Raw genomic sequence first — 18,717 nt, 5'->3', positions numbered from 1 at the left:
TAAACCTTTTCTGTCCATGTATCTGTCCAAATGTCTTTTAGGTGTTGTTATAGGCCTCAACTACCTCCCCTGGCAGCTTGCCCGCTCAAGTTCCTATTAAATCTTTACCCATTCGTCTTAAACCTGTGTTCTCTTGTTCTTGATCCTCCTACACTGGGAAATAGACAGTGTATCTATTCTATCAATTCCCCTTGTGATTTTATATACATCTATAAAATCACCCCTTAGCCTCCTGTACATCAAGGAATAAAGTTCTAGCCTGTCCAACCTCTCCCAGTAGCTCAGGCCCTTGAGTCCTGACAACATCCTTGTAAATCCTCTCTGCACTCTTTCCAGCTCCATGCCATCGTTTCTATAGCAGGATGACCAAAATAGAATATAATACTTCAAGTGTGGCCTTACCAACAACTGTCCAAGTGCAACATGTATGTTCAAATGTGTAAGAAGGAACTGCAGATGCTGTTTCTTTAAATCTGTAAATCCTTTTCCCCCACTTCTCGTTATCCATTATCATCCATATTACATTGTACTTTCATGGTCAAGATTTTGACCACACTTTTTAATAGCTGTGTCCGTAGTTCAATACTGATCTTACTTGTTGTGTAGGAAGGAACTACAGATGCTGGTTTAAACCGAAGATAGACGCAAAAAGCTGGAGTAACTCAGTGGGACAGGCAGCATCTCTGGAGAGAAGGAATAGTGACTTTTTTAGATGCTTCAGAGCCTGAAGGAGGGTATCAACCCAAAGCGTCACCCATTCCTTCTCTCCAGAGATGTTGCCTGTCCCGCTGAGTTACTCTGGCTTTTTGTGTCTATCCTGATCTTACGTTATTTTAAGTGCTCTATTTACTGTAATCGCAGGCTTTTGTCAGAGAGTGACCCCATGTATTTAAACCAGAGTCACTTCAGAAAAATATTTATGTGCAAATTCTAAGATAATAGATTGTGATCGATCTCAATGAATAGAGGCTGCTTACCAGAATAAAGTTGGTGAAAGAATGAAGATGTACTGTCACAACTGGAGTTGTACTTGTTTTTTAATGCATATTGAGAATTTCAGTGGAAGTACAAGTTTGTAACGGGGACCACGTGAGATATTTTCAAATTATTCATTACATTAATCAAACTATTGATTAATGTAATGAATTTGCTTTTTCAGCTCCAAGTTTCCCACTCACAACCTATGTGGAATTTGGATAAAGAGATCAGGAATTTGGATGTAGAGTTCATGAATCCACATTATGGATTGGCAATTCTGCATAGTCAGCTGACTGCATAGTCCTGATTCACTGAATGGCTTCTTGTTAGCTGGGAGAATTTATGAAGTTTACCGTCCTCTTAAAATCAATTTGATTTTAAATTCAACACCCCAGTGCTAGAATAAACTCAGCAGATCAGGAAACAAACCGTGAAGAACATGGATAGGTGATGTTTCCGGTTGGGACCCTCCTTCAGACTGATTGTAGGAGGGAGGGGATAGAAAACTGGAAGAGAGGAGGGGCAGGATTAAGTGTGGCAGGTTATTGATGAACACGGGCAAGGTTTTTTTTATGATAGGCAGAGGGTTGTACAAAGGCCTGAGATTAACAAAAAAACAGAAGGTGGGAGACAGAAGGATTGAACAGCTGTGAGCTGTAAAGCCAGAAGAAGGAACATAGGTGGAAGGGGGAGGAGAGGGGAGGGGAGAAAATTGTGTGAGTATAAATGGGGCACCTGGGAGGGTGTGGGGGAGAAAGGAAAGGGGGAGGAAGGCTGTTAGATGTTACCTAAAATTGGAGATCTCAACTTCTGATTTTAAGTTCATGTGCATTGAACATGATGATAAAAGTTAATCCGAGCAAGTGTGTGGCATTGCATTTGAGTAGTCGAATGTAAGGGGGAAACTATATAGTATATGGTAAGTCATGGTAAAACCCTGAACAGTATTGATGGACAGAGAGATCTTGAGGCTCAGATATACAGCACCCTGAAGGTGTCAACATGTTGATAGTGGTAAAGAAGCCATATAATATGCTTGCCTTCATTGGTCAAAGCATTAAATATCAGAGTCATGAAGTCATGTTGAAGTTTTATAGGACATTAGACCAATTGCAGATCTGTTGGGTCTGCTCCCACAATGCACCCGTTCTTTACCCGTAGCACCCACGGGAGGCATGGTCCCCCAACTCAAGCAGTTCCTGAACGTAAGATTCCAGCACTCCCCTTGCCTCCCTCAGCAGTGATCTTTACAAAAAATTCCAATTGCATGTTGCAATAGCAATTTGCCTTCCCCCTGCTAGTCTATCCATTGTGACATCATCAGTTGAAGCTGCCATGGTGATGTCATCGGTCGAAGCCGGTCAGTTAGAAATTGAAGGTATTTTGATTTTATTTTACTTTAACCAGTAATAAGTCGAGAAATAAAGCATAAAATGTTCAGTGAAAGTGATCTCTGTCTAGAGGGGGGAAATGTGAATCAGAATATGTAAGAGTCTTGTGAAAGTTGGCATTTTTAAAGCTTTAATCATGAAGATGTGTCAAATATAGGATGAAATCTTCATGGAGGCTGATCTCTGCTAGCTGAGCCATTGTGATGTCATCATTTGAAGCTGGTGGTTTTAATTTTAAAGTATTTTATTTTAATCAGTAATGTCAAAAATAAGTAGAGAAATAAAGCATGAAATGTTCAGATCAGGTGAACTGGGCCTCGATGGGAAAAAATGTCCATCGGAATATGTAAAAATGTGATCGTTACTGCGTAGTGTTTTTGCGAAGATGTAAAGACAATAACATATACACATATACACACTGACAAGATCAGACTTTTAATAAGTATTAGATTGATAAGACCACATTTGGAGTATTGTGTGCAGTTCTGGTTTCCTCATAACTGGAAGGTTGTGAAGGCTTTGGAGATGGTGCAGAAGAGTTTTACTAGCATGGTCTTAATTAGAAGGTTTTAGCCATAATGAGAGGTTGGACAAACTTGGATTATTTTCTATGGAACTTTCGAGGTTGAGGAAAGACCTGATAGGGCTATGTAAAATTACGAGAGGCCTAGACAGGGTAGGCAGTCAGAAGTTTTTACCCAGGGGGGAAATGTCAGAGATTAGGGGATGTAACTTTAAGGTGAGAGGGGCAATGGTTTAAAGGTTTTTTTAACATAGGTTTTTTAACACAGTGCATGGATCGGGAGGTGGTGGTGGAGGCAGATATGATGATGGCATTTAAGAGGCTTTTAGATAGGCATATGGATGTGGCAGGGATGGAGGGATATGGATCGAAGGAGATTCATGTAACTTGGCATCATGTCTGGCCCTGACTCTGTGGGCTGAAGGGCCTGTTCCTGTTCTGTACTGCTCTATCTTATGGGCTCTATATAAAGCATACATTTATGTACAGATACATCATTTCATAATGAGGCACTTTCGGCGGAATTCCATTGCTGTACAGCCCCTTTGGCAGCACTTGTAACTGACCAACACCGTTTTTTTGTTATGTCTTATACGAGTTGAACCATGTGGACGAAAAGCCCGGAACATACTTCCTCGCCTGGTCGCAGAGCCATCTTCACTATAACTATCCGGCCATATATAGGCGTCGTGTTGGAGTTGCTCTCCATAATAGGAATCATCCTGCTGATCTTTGTTGTTGTGAGGTATCCTTTCTATTATCTCCAGGGCGGCTGGATCATCTGAAACATCAAGGAAACATTTTCTGGGAACACTGAAGGATATCGTGATTCATTAAAATTTCATTCCTGCCTGTGTACAGAGTCTTGATGCATCTGAGGAAGGATCACCAGGACTTGATGGGTTGATCTATCGGGAGGTTGGGCTGGATTGGACTTTATTCCTAGCCACATCCTCCTAGTGTAGAGTGTGTACGATCATAGAACCACTGGGCCAAAAGACATAGGAGCAAAATTAGTCCATTGAGTCTGCTCTGCCATTCAATCATGACTGGTCCAATTTCCCCTCTCATCCCCATTCTACTGTTTTCTTGCCCTAACCTTTGACACCCTTACTAATCAAAAATCTATCAATCTCTCCACAGCCATTTGTGGCAATGAATTCCAGAATCACCAATCTCTGACTAAAGAAATTCCTCCTCATCTCCATTCTGAAGGTACATCCTTTTATTCTGAGGCTTTGCCCTCTGGTTCTGGACTCTCCTACTGGAAACATATTTTCCTCGTCCAGTATCTTTCATTGAGATTCCCCCTCATCCTTCTAAACTCCAGCGAGTACAGGCCTAGAGACTTCAAACACTCCTCATACGTTAACCTAACCATCCCCAAATCATTCTTGTAAACCTCCTTTGGAACCGTTCCAAAGCCTGCACATTGACCCTCAACTGGGGAAAGATTTAATATGAAGCATTATGTTCACACAGAGAGTGGTAGATATATGGAATGATCTAACAGAAGAGCTAGTTGAGGCAGGTATTATAGCAACATTAAAAATACATTTTGACAGGTTCATGGATAGGATAGATTTAGAAGGATATGAGTCAAATGTGGACAGGTGGGAACAGTGTGGATTGTACATCTTGGTCAGCATGAGAAAGTTGGGCCGAAGGGCATGTTTTTGTGCCGTATGACTCGATGACTTTAAAACAAAATGTCAGACACATTTTCAATTTAGATACAATAGTTTTACTGGTTTGCCCCAAGTCAGGAGGCAAACCCGATTCACAGAAGTTTGGGAACAGCCCACAGCATTGAAATGTTTAATTCATAAATGATTATTATCTGGGCATATTGAAGTGACAATATTAACATGTGTTGCGATTGGCAGGCAAGTAAAGGAAAATCATCCTACATATGTGAACACACGACAACCAGAATCAATCTAGGAACAGGCTCAAACTAATATTATATTGAATGGTCTGTTGAAGTCTGAGAAACCCCAAAGTTTACTATTTTGGGCTTTCATGTATAGTGTTTGACTTCACACTGTGCTTCATAGTAGCACATATAGGAAATGTGGATGTGATATGTCAAAAGATGCATTAGATTAGAAAATCAGTAGCAACTCAGGTCCAGAATGCTGGTGGACATTGTTGGCTAACAGGTCTGATGTTCAAAGTGTAGTTTAGTTTTAGTTTAGAGATACAGCGTGCAAACAGGCTCTTCAGCTCACAGAGTCTGCGCCAACAAGCGACCATCCCGTACACTAGCAGCATCCTACACACTAGGGAGAATTTACAATTATTTCTGAAGCCAATTAACCTACAAACCTGCACGTCTTTGGAGTGTGGGAGGAAACCACCCGGGGGAAACACACGCGGTCACGGGGAGTACGTATAAACGCCATATGGACAGCACCTGTACTCAGGATTGAACCCGGGTCTCTGGCAATGTAAGGCAGCAACTCTACCACTGCGCCATCATGTCGCCCCCTAAGGTCAGCCATTAGCCTGTTGCATCTATTTTCAAACAGTATTAACCTCAGGTAAGAAACTAGAACTCATCAGCATTTGTCATTTAAATGTGGTCAAGGACATTGTAAGCAATGAGAGCAAATAGAACCAGCCATCAGCAATAGCATGTGGAGCAGTGTGCAGGTTATGAAGTCAAGCAGTGCCCTGTGCTATTTGTTATCTGTGCAGTGGTACATCCTGGAGAACAGATTGCTGGCAAGCCATTGCTGCCCAGAAGCCTTGCTGAGTTCTGCTGCCCAGAGCAGTAACGACTACACTCAGAGCTCTCATGTGCTTCAAGTGAATCCCGCAGACCACTCGTGGGAGCTGCTTGTGATGCATGGCAAGCTTGGAAATCGGCCGTCAATCCTTGGTATTGATTAGATTGATTAGACGGATCAGTCTGAAGAAAGGTCTCGACCCGAAACGTCACCCATTCCTTCTCGCCAGAGATGCTGCCTGTCCCGCTGAGTTAAACCAGCATGTTGTGTCTATCTTCGATTTAAACCAGCATCTGCAGTCCCTTCCTACATATTCCTTGGTATTATACAGATGTGCTAATGGAGACTGGGGTGGGGCAACAATTTCACACAATTTCAAGGTGAAGACCAGAGGACATCGGTTTAAGGTGAAGAGGGAATCACAATCAACTCTGACCTGAAGAGATTGTCAAGGTTCAATCACATCAGTCAGTTCAGAGCCACGTGTGATCAGACTGGGCAAGGATGGTAGATTTCCTGAAAAGCGTTAAAGCATCAAATATTTACATTGTCCCTGTTATAAAAGCGAGCATAAATTTTAGCATAGCTGTCTGAAGAAGGATCCCGACCTGAAACATCACCTGCCCATGTACTCCAGAGAAGCTGCCTGACCCGTTGAGTTACTCCAGCACTCTGTGCCATTTTTGTGTGGTAAATCAGCACCTGCAGTTCCTTAATTTCCAGATTCAGCCACAGTGGGATTTAAACTCATATCTGTGCATCGATGGCCCAGAACTCTGGTTGGTAGTCCATCAGTTTACCAGTGAGCCACAGTGCCTGAGTTATCCATGATTTCACCAATTTCACACAAACATGAGGAGATAAAGGGTAGAAAGGGACTAGTTAGCTCTACTGAAGATGTTCACCCCAAGATGCTTAACACCTTTTTAAATACTTCTTCCTTCCACCTCCATCCACCCCCATGCCTCCTCCACACAAGTATCTCTGTAAACACACAGTTTCCTTGCTAAGGAAAAGCATGCATGGAAACATATGCCAATGACCAAGATGTTTGAAGAGTTCAAATCGAAAATTGGATTGATGTCACACAGCAATGATTGAAGATTGAACCTTTTCAAGGCTTTTGGAATATGTAATTTAACCCCCTCTTTATCTGCTTTGCATTGGAATTGTTTATTTTCGCAATCCTACATTCTTCAGACACATTTTAGTGTCAGCCCTGAATAACTAGTATATTCACTAGCATTGATAAAGTTGCTAACATTGCTGCATTTCCCCGACCATTGACTAACAGTAGACACAAGTAACCGCAGATGCTGGAATCTTGAGCATAAAGAACAACAAGTGCTGGAGTAACTCAGCAGGTCAGGTAGCATCTCTCTGGAGAGCAAAACCACAAAGTGCTGAACTAACATGGAGAAACAAGGAACTGCAAATGCTGCTTTATAAAAGAAGACACAAAGTGCCGTAGTAACTCAGTGGGTCAGGCAGTATCCCCAGAGACCATGCATTGGTGGCGTTTTGGGTTGGGACCCTGCTTCAGACTAATTGTGGTGGTGGTGGGAGGCGGGAGAAAGCAAGGAAAGAGTAAGGACAGGACAAAGCCTGGCGAGTGAGAGGTAGATACAGGTGAGGGTGTGAGGGGTTTTCACAGATACGCAGATGGGTGGACAAAGGCCAGAAATGAAAAGACAAAAGGCATCAGATAGGGAGAGAAGTGTGAATTGTGAAGTCAGAAGAAGGAATACGGGTGGAAGGGGTGGGGGGGAATGGTGAGGAGGGGGATGGGTTGCCTCAGCGAGACAGGCAGCATCACTGGAGATGCTCTCTGGAGAAGATAGACACAAAAAGCTGGAGTAACTCAGCAGGATAGGCAGCATCTCTGGAGAGAAAGAATGGGTGATGTTTCGGCTCGAGACCCTTCTTCAGACGAAGGGTCTCGACCAGAAACGTCACCCGTTTCTTCTCTCCAAAGATGCTGCCTATCCCACTGAGCTACTCCAGCTTTTTGAGTCTATCTTCAGTTTAAACCAGCATCCTTCCTACACATGTTCTTTAGAGATGCTGCCTGACCCATTGTGTAAACCCATTGAGTTGATTCATTCCAATACTTGGTACCTTTTGCCTTGGACAACCAGATTTCAGCATATTTCGTAGAAATGATGCCTGGAGGAATTTCAACCTTCACCCCATGACCGAGGAAGCATTTCCACACTCACCATGAGGCTGTGGGAGGAGAGCGTGCCGGATAACACTCTCACAGATCTTGAACACTTGCTTCAGGTACTCCAGCTCGCAGAGGTTTTCAAATTTCTTGTTGACGTTTATTTCCTCAGAGGTTGCGTGGAGTGCAAGAGAGAGAAGCAAAAACTCAATTGGCAGGGCAGGCAGCAGCCACTTCATTTTAGATGAGAGGGATCAGTGTCAGTCTCTGCAATGCTCCTCAGCAACCAGGAACCAGCCGTTCCAATCCTCCCTGACACTTCCACTACCCCTCACTGTTGCTGCCTCTTCCAGCTGATCGAAATGTCTTCTCCTCTCTCAGTCGCCAGCTGGCCAGGATCTTTCATTGGTACTGAATATTGTTTTCATTCTTCTCAGCCCATGGCTTTCACACTTATCCGTCTCTTCCCCTTTTATAGCCGTTTTGGGACTTTATTACATTTTATTGCAGTTTATCATTAACTTGTGTCCCATGTCCTACACATTTAGACATTTCTTCAGCCTCTCATATATATTACATCCTCAACTGATCATAACTGCAATTCTTTCTTTGTTTAATCTTTAGTCCGACCACTTGTTATATGCAACTGATATATTGCAACTTGAGTGGAGACCATCACTGGGTTTAGCTTGTATCAATTACATTATTACTTCATTTATGGAGCAATACCTGCCTGACTATTAAACACCATTAGGTTGAACTGATTTATTTCTGAAAGAAAATTAACTCTGCCATTTAAACGCCAGGCAGTGTGTCAAAACCAGGTTACAGATTTCTTTGGTGAAAAAGATTTGAACGTGTTTTGGTCTTTATTATGAAAATATTGCTAATGGAATGAAGTGAATGAAAGGTGTTCCACTTTCTCAAAATGCGAATGCCTAGCATTGTTAAGCTGGATTCAATCACCATTGCATTTGGATCCCTGCATGCTCAACTCTTCCCCATGACCTCTCTCCATGATGTGATGTTATCTCAGCTCGGAGGGGTCACAACCAAGGAGACATAGTTACAAAATAAGGGCCGGTCTTTGAAAGCTGAGTGCGTAAAAATTACTTCCCTCAGATGGCAGTGTGTGCCTGAAATTCTCTGCACCGCCCCACTCACCCCTCCTCTCCTCCACCTAATGGTAGTGGAAACTGGATTGTTAAATATATTTAAGGTGGTGGTGGATAAATAGTCGAAGGACTAATTAGTTGAAGGTTATTCAAAACTAGGATGGAAGCAGACTTGAAGCCAGCATGGATCAACCATGGCAGTGAATTGCAGTGCAGGTTTGAGAGGTCTGAGTGCCCACTCCTGCTCCTATCTTCTTGTCACCCACTATCTGTGCACTTCTGTGTATTTCTCTAATTATGTTCTCTTGGCCATCCCTGACTTTAATTGCCTGACGCCTTAAGGTGCCAGTGGTCTATGCTTTGGTATTCCCTCTCAAAGCATCAGTGAATCTGGCTCTCGTTCTTTATCTGTGGAATATCTCAAAAGCTACAGTCAGACCCTGCATCTGCCCCAATTGCTCCTCGTTTAGCTTGGTGTCAGACATTGTTGGTGATGTTCCAGTGAAGCGCTTTGTAACATTTGCAATTTTAAGGGCACAATGTAAATAATAGCTGGCAAAATGTGTAGGAAGGAACTGCAGATGTTGGTTTGGGTTACATCGAAGAAAAATACAAGATGCTGGAGTAACTCAGCAGGACAAGCAACATCTCTGGATAGAAGGAATGGACTTTTCAAGATAAGGGTCTCAACTTCAAACATCACCCATTCCTTCCATCCAGAGATGCTGTCTGTTCCAATGAGTTACTCCAGCATTTGGTGTCTATCTTCTAAATAAAAGCTGGTGTAGTTGAAATGTAAGATTGGCGATGTTTCTGAACAAAACCATGTGCCAAGATTGAGTAAACTGGCGGGTTGCCAAAAGCCACAGGGAACGTGAGGGATGGTCTCAGCAGAGGTATTGAAGATGGACTGCAATGTGGCTACTATTGACTGGGGATGGAAAAGAGCCATGTGAAGAATAGACGCAAGGAACTGCAGATGCTGGTTTACACAAAAGGACCCAAGTGCTGGAGTAACTCAGCGGGTAAGGCAGCATCTCTGGAGAACACGGACAGGTGACATTTTGGGTATGGACCCTTCTACAGACTCAGAGTGTGAAGCGTGTTGATCGATGGTGGAGCAGAGCAATGTGGGGAGTATTTATGGGTGGAGGTCGCAAGAATTTGGGGAGTGTGGAAGCACTTTCGAGGACCACAATAAATGTGTGCCTTTGCCATGATGGACTGCTTCTTCAGGACGGCAAGTAACCAAAGCTCAAAATTACCTCTGATTTAGTAAAAAGAAATAACAGACAAGGTAAAGCTAAAAGAAGAAGAAGAGGTGAAAAGCAGAGAGGTCTTCGTACCAGCTATCAGTGTTTACATTTGACAGCTTTGGGCCTGTACTTGCTGGAGCTTAGAAGGATGAGGGGGCATCTCATTGAAACCTACCGGTTACGAAAGGCCTAGATAGATAGACATTGAAAGGATGTTTCCAGTAGTGGAAGCGCCTAGAATCAAAGGGCACAGCTTCAGAATAAAATAATGTACGTTCAGTATGGAGATGAGGAGGAATTTCCTCAGACAGAGGGTGGCAAATCTGTGGAATTCATTGCCACAAACGGTTGTGGAGGTCAACTCATTGGATATTTTTAAAGCAGAGACTGATAGGTCTTGATTAGTATGGGCATCAAAGGTTATGTGGAGAAAGCTGGAGAATGGGGTTAAGAGGGAAAAATAGATCAGCCATGATTGAATGGCGAAGTAGACTCAATGGGATGTATGGTCTGTTTTTGCTCCTATGTCTTTTTTCAATTCAATTCCATTCAATTCATTGTCATTTATTGTCATTGCACAGATACTAGTATGGGTACAACAAAATGCAGTTTAGCGTCTGTTCGTAGTAATAGTGCAGTATAGAAAAAAAATACAGAATAAGCAAACAATGTGGATGGAGAGACTGGAGAAATCTTATGGTCTCTAGGCTTGATGAGAGGAAACAGTGAGAAATATGATGGAAAGGATGAATGGAGACTCAGTGAGGGAAGGAAAGGGATTCTTGCTCAGTAGAGCCACAGACTTTCTTCCAGGGTCACCACGTCGGCTGTACCAGGGGGTCACAATGCTAGAATGTCATTTCAGTTTGAGTTTTAGTTTTAGTTTGATTTAGAATTACAGCACAGAAACAGTCCCTTCAGTCCACCGAGTCCACGCTGACCATTGATCACCTGTACACTAGTTCCAGCCCACTTTCACATCCTCTCCATACACACTATGGGCAATTTACAGAAGCCAATTAATCTACAAATCTGAAAATCAGTAAATGGACACCATTATATTTCAAGAATCAAGAGTGTTTTATTGTCATATGTCCCGAAACGGAATGATGAAATTCTTACTTGCAATAATTCTTACTTGAATGAATCTCTTTATTGTCATTGCACATGGTACAACGAAATTTAAAAGTCAATCCCACGGTGCGATTCACAAGAGCAGTTTAAATATATAAGATAAGGTAAAAATACATACATATAATAAAAAAATTAAAAAATTACAGATAAATAATAATAGCAGCTGAGGTAGAGCCATTCAGTTGAATGTGAGTGTTATTTCACACCAGATCTCCCATTATGTTTCAGGCAGGATGATCATTTAAATGTGAATGTACACAAATGTTCATCAGTAGGCTGCCACATAAAATTGCTCGCCTACATCCATGCATGTGGTGATTACACAGATTTACTGTCCTCGGACTAAATAAATTCCTCCTCAACTCCTTCCTAAAGGAACGCAGTTCAATTCTGAGGCCTAGACTATCCCACTAATAAAACCATCCTTTCCACATCCACTCTATCCAGGCCTTACACTATTCGGTAAGTTTTTATGAGGTCCCCCTCATCCTGCGCAACACCAGCGCGTTGGGACCCAGTGCTGTCAAATGTTCATCACATGTTAACCCACTCATTTCTGGGATCATTCTTGTAAACCCCCTCTGGACCTTTTCCAGAGTCAGCCCATCCTTCCTCAGATAAGGGGCCCAAAATTGCTCACAACGCTTCAAATGCGGCCTGACCAGCGCCTTATGGAGCCTTAGTTTTGAACTCAGCCTACTGTAAGAATTGTATTTTTCACTTGATTGTAATCATGTCACTGACTAGATAGCACGCAACAAAAAACCTTGGTACTCGTGACAATAATTTGTGGAAGAAGATGCTGCACCAAGATGTCTCTTGAAGTCTCAGAAATGCATTACTATCGTCGTTGGGAACTATTCAAGTAGTTATAGTAACTACTTGATCTCTTTAAATCAAGCTGTTGAATTTTGTCATTGAAAACATCCATTAAATCTCTTTCGCCTGTGAAGAATGTGGTCCTGACAAAGTAAGCTGCAAATCATTTTTCTTTATTTTTCTCTGTGCCAGCTGTAGGTTGCTGCTCTCTGCATTAGGAAGGGACATGTCCTGGGTTCCCTTCATTAACCATATTGCCGCTCAGACACAACTTTTCACAAGTATCATTGCACTGTGAAAAGTGACTAGAGATTGGTATAAATCAGTGTTGGGCCACCATGATACTGCTTGTGAAAGTCACATAAAGAACAGCGGTATGGCTGATAGAGCTGTCGCCTCACAGAACCAGAGACCTGGGTTCAGTCCTGATCTTGGCTGCTGTCTGTGTGGAGTTTGCACATTCTCCCTGATACCGCACGGGTTTACTCAGGGTGCTTTGGTTTCCTCCCACATTCCAAAAGCGTGCGGGTTTGCAGGTTAATTAGCCTCCATGAAATTGTGTCTGGAGCAGATGAGAAAATGGCATAACATAGATTTAGTGTGAATGAGTGATTGATGGTTGCCATTTTCTTGGTGGGTTGAAGGACCCGTTTCCACGCCGTATCTTTCAATAATTCAATTGAATAAAAAATTAGATTGCAAATTTCACTGAACCGTGTTGTTGGAGCAAAACCAGAAAATGCCGGAAATATCAGCAGGTCAGGCAGCATCTGTGGCAAGAAAACTAGTTAACCTTTCAGTCTGGACCCGACATCAAAATCGTTCTTTGAAAGTTCTATTGAAGAGACAAAATGTTACCTGTTCCTACATTCGCAGATGCTGCCTAAACTGCTGAGTGTGTCTGCTTTATTTCAGATTTCTAGCATCTGGAGTTTTAAAATGAAATGTAATCAGTGCTATTGGAACTTCCTGTATTGAAGCAATGATAATCAATATTACAGAAAAGGCTCTGAAAAGACTACAACACAGTACATGCAAAACCCTTCCAGCAATGGGTGAATGACTGCATACTGCAGTGGTTGGAAGACTATTGGATCAGAATGAAAGTAAGCACACTGATGGAAATCATGTGGGAAACTTTTCCCAGGCATAACAGCTACCCGGACCGATCAGTGAAGAACAGTACCTGTGGGAGAAAAGACACAAAATGCTGGAGTAACTCAATGGTTCAGCCAACATCCTTGGACAACATGGATAGGCCAAGTTTCAGGTCAGGACACTTCTTCCTAGAGATGGAGAACATATTCAAGGCTAGACATATACGTTGAGATTTTGTAGTGAAGCAGTCAAACTTGTTACTTACTCTGTGTGTAAATAAAAGTAATTTTTCAAACAAATGAGGTTAGAAAACTCATTGTAAATAATGTTTTCACGTTGCATCACAACATTTTATAATATCCAATGTTTACTATTGGAAAAATTCAGAAATTCCATCTCATTGCCAGATTCAGGAATCGGTACACTTGGGGATGGGACTTCATTAGTTCTCAGTGCAATTCTGGAAATGGGGCCTCTCAGTTTTGATTGGATACAACTCGTGTCAGTGAGCTGGGAGTCAGCTTTCCATTGGAGTCGGCACCTAGATAGTGCTGCACAGCTCAATGACCTGTCAGTATATTGGAGAGGTCATGTTCTTCATGGTATGTCAGAACTATCTTGCACATAGGCATTGACATTAGTCATTTCTCTTCTTAATGTCAGAGGATGGAAAATGGAGTTAAGTTCACTGATGAGGAGATGTCATCAGCTTGAAGGCAATGAGATAGGAAGCAAAAAAAAGAAGTACAAGTTGTCTGATAATCTTTAAATCGGTGCAGTTTCCTCTTGAAAAATTGCATTCATGAGTGAGGAAGCTACGAGGTGGATGTGTGAGTTCACTGGAAAGAATGTGCTGAATATTCCATGAACTCTGAGCGCCACTGAGTCACGATTGTTTCTTCCTCCTGAACAAACAGTTGCAACTAAAATTTCAGAAACTAAATTCAGTGTCCATTAAATGTACTTATGTGAGATGCTGGGAAATGGGATGATGGAGAATGGAGGGATATGGATCATGTGCAGGCAGATGAGATGAGTTTGTCTTGGCATCATGTTCGAATGGACATTGCGGACTGAAAGGCCTGTTCCGGCACTGCGCTGTGCACTGGGGGGAGGGGAGCAACCATTCAATAAAAAGGAGCTGGAGGAGAATTTAATTAATTAAACGTGACATTCATTGCACGAACGAACACCTGAAGTATTATAGACACAGAATGCTGGAGTAACTCAGCGGCAGAGGCAGCATCTCTGGAGAGAAGGAAAGGGTGACTGAAGAAGGCTCTCGACCCAAAGCGTCACCCATTCCTGCTCTCCAGAGTTGTTGCTTGTCCCGATGAGTTACTCCAGCATTTTGTGTCTATCTTCGATTTAAACTAGCATCTGCAGTTCCTTCCTACACCTGAAGTATTGTATGTGCCCATCCAGCGGAGAGATTTAACTTTTTTTTGCCTTCCATCACAGTGAGGAATGTGGAGGAGTCACTGTGGTGGATGTTTATGTTAAAATGTATTTTGTGTGTTATGTTGCCTTTTAATGATATGACTGTATGGCAAATCAAATTTGTTGTAGGTTGCAAAAGATACTTGGCTAATAAACTATGATTATGATTATGATGATTATGATTATCTTTGCTTTTATACTGACAATCCTTGAGATAATTCCATTGCGCTTTTAACCTGAGGCTTAGGTTTAATAATCTGCATAATATATCCCTTGATTTCTTTACAGTGGCAAGCCTAAACAAATTCTGATTAGAGCCACAGGCTTATATTTTTACAGACAAATGATTCTTCTCACATTTACTGACACTTTATTGCAGCGACTGCATTTTAGTCTGTTCACCCACCATCTCAATATCTTTTTGCAGTTTTCAGTCACTTTCTTAGGCCTTTGTAATCCTGAGGTAGACAGGGATCTTCTCTTTGTTCCATCCAGTTATTCTGACATTGCACCTGAACTCCTTAAAGAGACAATAAGAGAGCAGGACCCAGAAACTCACTCTTGTCAGCTAGTTAGGTGAACCATCCTCGTCTGCAAGACAAAATGCCCTTCCAGTTCCACTATTGCTGCTGGATAGAACCCCACCTTTGTTTTGTTCAAAATATTCTCCCAAGTATTGCTGGCATAATTATCAAGATCGCAGAAAATATTCATAAGATCATAAGTGATAGGAACCAAATGAGGCCATTCGACCCATCAAGTCTACACTGCCATTCAATCAAGGCTGATCTATTGCTCCCTCCTAACCCCATTCTTCTGACCCCTGGCACCCTACTAATTCAGAACACGAATTACTTAAGTTCATTCTTTCAATGGAAAATCCAACTGTAAAGGTTTAACCTGAACATTTCTATCCTGTTTTTCATCAGGGATACAGCAGCCATTGATAGCGTCACACTCTGATTTCATTACATTTTACTATGTTGGCCACAGATTGTGAATTGGGAGCGATGTTTAATTTAGAGACAAACTAATAAGCAATAAACATTTGACCAAGTCCATCAGAAGATACAGAGTGCAGTGCTGAACTACTACACATCTCATTGGTGTCCGTTTGACTATCCTTGATTGGACTTTGTTGGCTTTGTCTTGCGCGAAACGTTATTCCCTTATCATGTATCTGCACACTGTAACTGACCTGATTGTAATCATGTATTGTCTTTCTGCTGACTGGTTAGCACACGATAAAAGTTTTTCTCTTTACCTCAGTACACATGACTATAATAAACTAAACTATTAACTCAAACAGGCAGTATCAGTGAAGGCGACGTTTTGAGTAAGAACTGCATCAGGACTCGGGCAGGATTGTTACCTAAAATGTTGACCATCCCTCTGTCTCCACAGAAGCTGCCTGACGCACTCAGGTCCTTCAGTAGTTTATGTTTTTACAGGGTTTTTTTTAACAGTTCCCAGCATTGTAGCCCATCAGTTCCATGGACAAAGTCCAATCTCCAGTTTGAGGTGGAGGTGAATTGGACAGCACCTTAGCTTATGGAAGAACCATTCAGAAGCCCGAGAACAGAAATGAAGAAGCTATTCCTGAATCGGGTGGTGAGCACTTTCCAGCTTCTGTACCTTTTGCCTGATAGGAGCTAAGAGAACAAGGAATGACTGGGGTGGGATGTCTTTGATTATGTTGACAGCTTTTCTGAGGCAGCATGAAATGAAGATGGAGTCAGTGGTGGGGAGTGTGGACTGTGTGATAGACTGGGCTACATCTAGAATTTCTAGTGGTGTGGGTAGAGCTGATCCCAAACCAAGCTGTGATGCACCCCTATGGTGCACCTGGAGAAGTTAGCAAGAATCATTGAAGACATGTAACATTTCCTCAGTCTCCTAATGAAGCAGAGGCATTGGTGTGTCATCTTGGCTGTCTCTTCAATATGGTTGGTCCATGACAGAGTGAGGTGTTGTTCCTGGATCCTTACCTTGGGTCTTGTTGGTTTGCAGTCCAATGGATAGTGATTCTAACTTTAGCAGTGATTGTTAAGGGCCTGTCCTACTTGGGCGACCTAATCCGCAAGTTCTGGCGAGTTTGCCCTCGACTCATACTCGCAACATGGTCGACTCGAGGTCGTGGGAGGTCCTTGTAACTCTCCTTCATGCTCGACATTAGTCCCCGTGTACTCGAGGCCTCAGCTAGGTCGCGGCGTATTTTTCAACATGTTGAAAAATTCCCGCGTTAAAAAAGGGAGCCATGGGAAAAATCGATACTTTTTTCACTCGTAGGTTTAGTCGTAGGTAATCGAGGGTAGTCGAAGGTAGTGGTAGATAGTCTTCATCATAGTCGAAGGAGATTGAAGGAGTTTGTCTTCACTCTCCACTATTTGGTGTACAATTTTCCAGAAGTTAGTCGTAGCAAGTTGAAGCAAGTCTTCAACGTAGTCGAAGGAGGTCTTCTACATGGTCGAAGGAGGTCTTCCACATTACATTTTTTCAAACTCTCCTAAACTCTTCTAAACTCGCCAATTAGGTCGCCCAAGTAGGACAGAGAGGTCAGAGTGGGAGTAGGATGGTGAACTAAAGTGACAGACATCAGCAAGTTCAGGTAGACCAAGCACAGGTGCTCCACAAAGTGATCATCCAAGCTACATTTGGTTTCTCCAGCACAATAATGGAGCATTGTGAACATTGAAATCAATACATTAAGAGAAGACCTCCAGTCTTTTTCTTTATCATTGCAAGCTAGCTGCTGGCTACACCCGTGTTGAATGCGGGAGCTATTCACGCCCATGAAGGCAACTCCCCGGCAACCATGTGGTGACTGCAGAGTCTCCAGCAGTCGCCTAAAAAGTTGCCTGAGTGGGACAGGCCCATTAAGTGATGTCCAAAGCACACAAATCCCTGACCCACAAGCACACCCAATATATAATAATATTGGTTGCTTGTCAGTCACAAATGTGGTTCATCTACTTCATTAGAAGAGTGAGCAAAAGAATGATGATGAATAATCCATTGTACTTCTATGTTAGGGAGCATATTGACTTATAAGAGAGTAACATGGCCTGGTTTGGCAACTCGAACACCCATGAACTGAGGAGATTACTGAGAGTGGCAGACACTGTCACAGATACTGGCTTCCCCACATTCAAAGGGATGTACAGGAAGAGCTGCTTCAAATAGGCAGGCAGTATCATCAAAGACCCATATCACCCTGGTCCAGCTCCCATTTTGCTCTTAACATCGGGAAGAAGGTATAGGAGTCTGAAAACTCCTATACTTTGGTGACCACTAAGTACTAGAATAGCTTCTTCGAAACAACCATGAGGCTCTTTCACACCATGGCACAGTAGAACAGTGGTCCCACTTAAACAGCAACCTCTGGTGACCTTGCCCGCCACCCAAGGTTTCCATGAGGTCACCGGAGGTTTTGGTCACTCTCCCTCATGGTCGAAAGTGGTTGCTGCATGGTCGAGGCTTCATCTAGGTTGCTGCTATTTTTTCATCATGGTTGAAACCGGTCTCAACTAAAAATAGGTTGCCCTTTAAAAATCGATAATTTTCTAGTCATAGGTCTAGTCAAAGCCGTTTTTTTTCATAGTCGAGGAAGGTTTTCAACATATGCGTGGGAGGTGGTAGGAGGTTGCAGATCACCTCTACCTTGATTTTTTTTTGGGTGGAGGGCAAGGTCACCAGAGGTTGCTGTTTAACGAAATTTCGTTCAGACTGAAAGGTCTGAATGACAATAAAGGAAATTCAATTCAATTCAATTCAATTCAATTCAATTCAATTCAATTCAATTCAATTCAATTAAGTCTCCTAAGTGGGACAGGGGCTTTACTGCCCTAACAGTAACAAAGATCCAAGTTCGATCATGACCATTTTTTTTCCTTTTTTCTTTTTTTCCCAAAGTGGCACAGCATTGTTCTTTATTTTTAAAGTATTTTTAAGAAAAAGAACATGTTAAGAACTTTTGGTTCATAACTACTGCTCAGAAATTCAGTTTTCACTAATAACATTATAATTTAGGTCTAACAATTGAATATTCTCCTTGATGCCTTTTATTC

Source organism: Leucoraja erinacea, chromosome 3 (genome assembly GCF_028641065.1).
Source record: "Leucoraja erinacea ecotype New England chromosome 3, Leri_hhj_1, whole genome shotgun sequence".
Lineage (NCBI taxonomy): Eukaryota > Metazoa > Chordata > Chondrichthyes > Rajiformes > Rajidae > Leucoraja > Leucoraja erinaceus.
The sequence above is the reverse complement of the archived record's forward strand: the minus strand, read 5'-3'. Positions refer to the sequence as shown.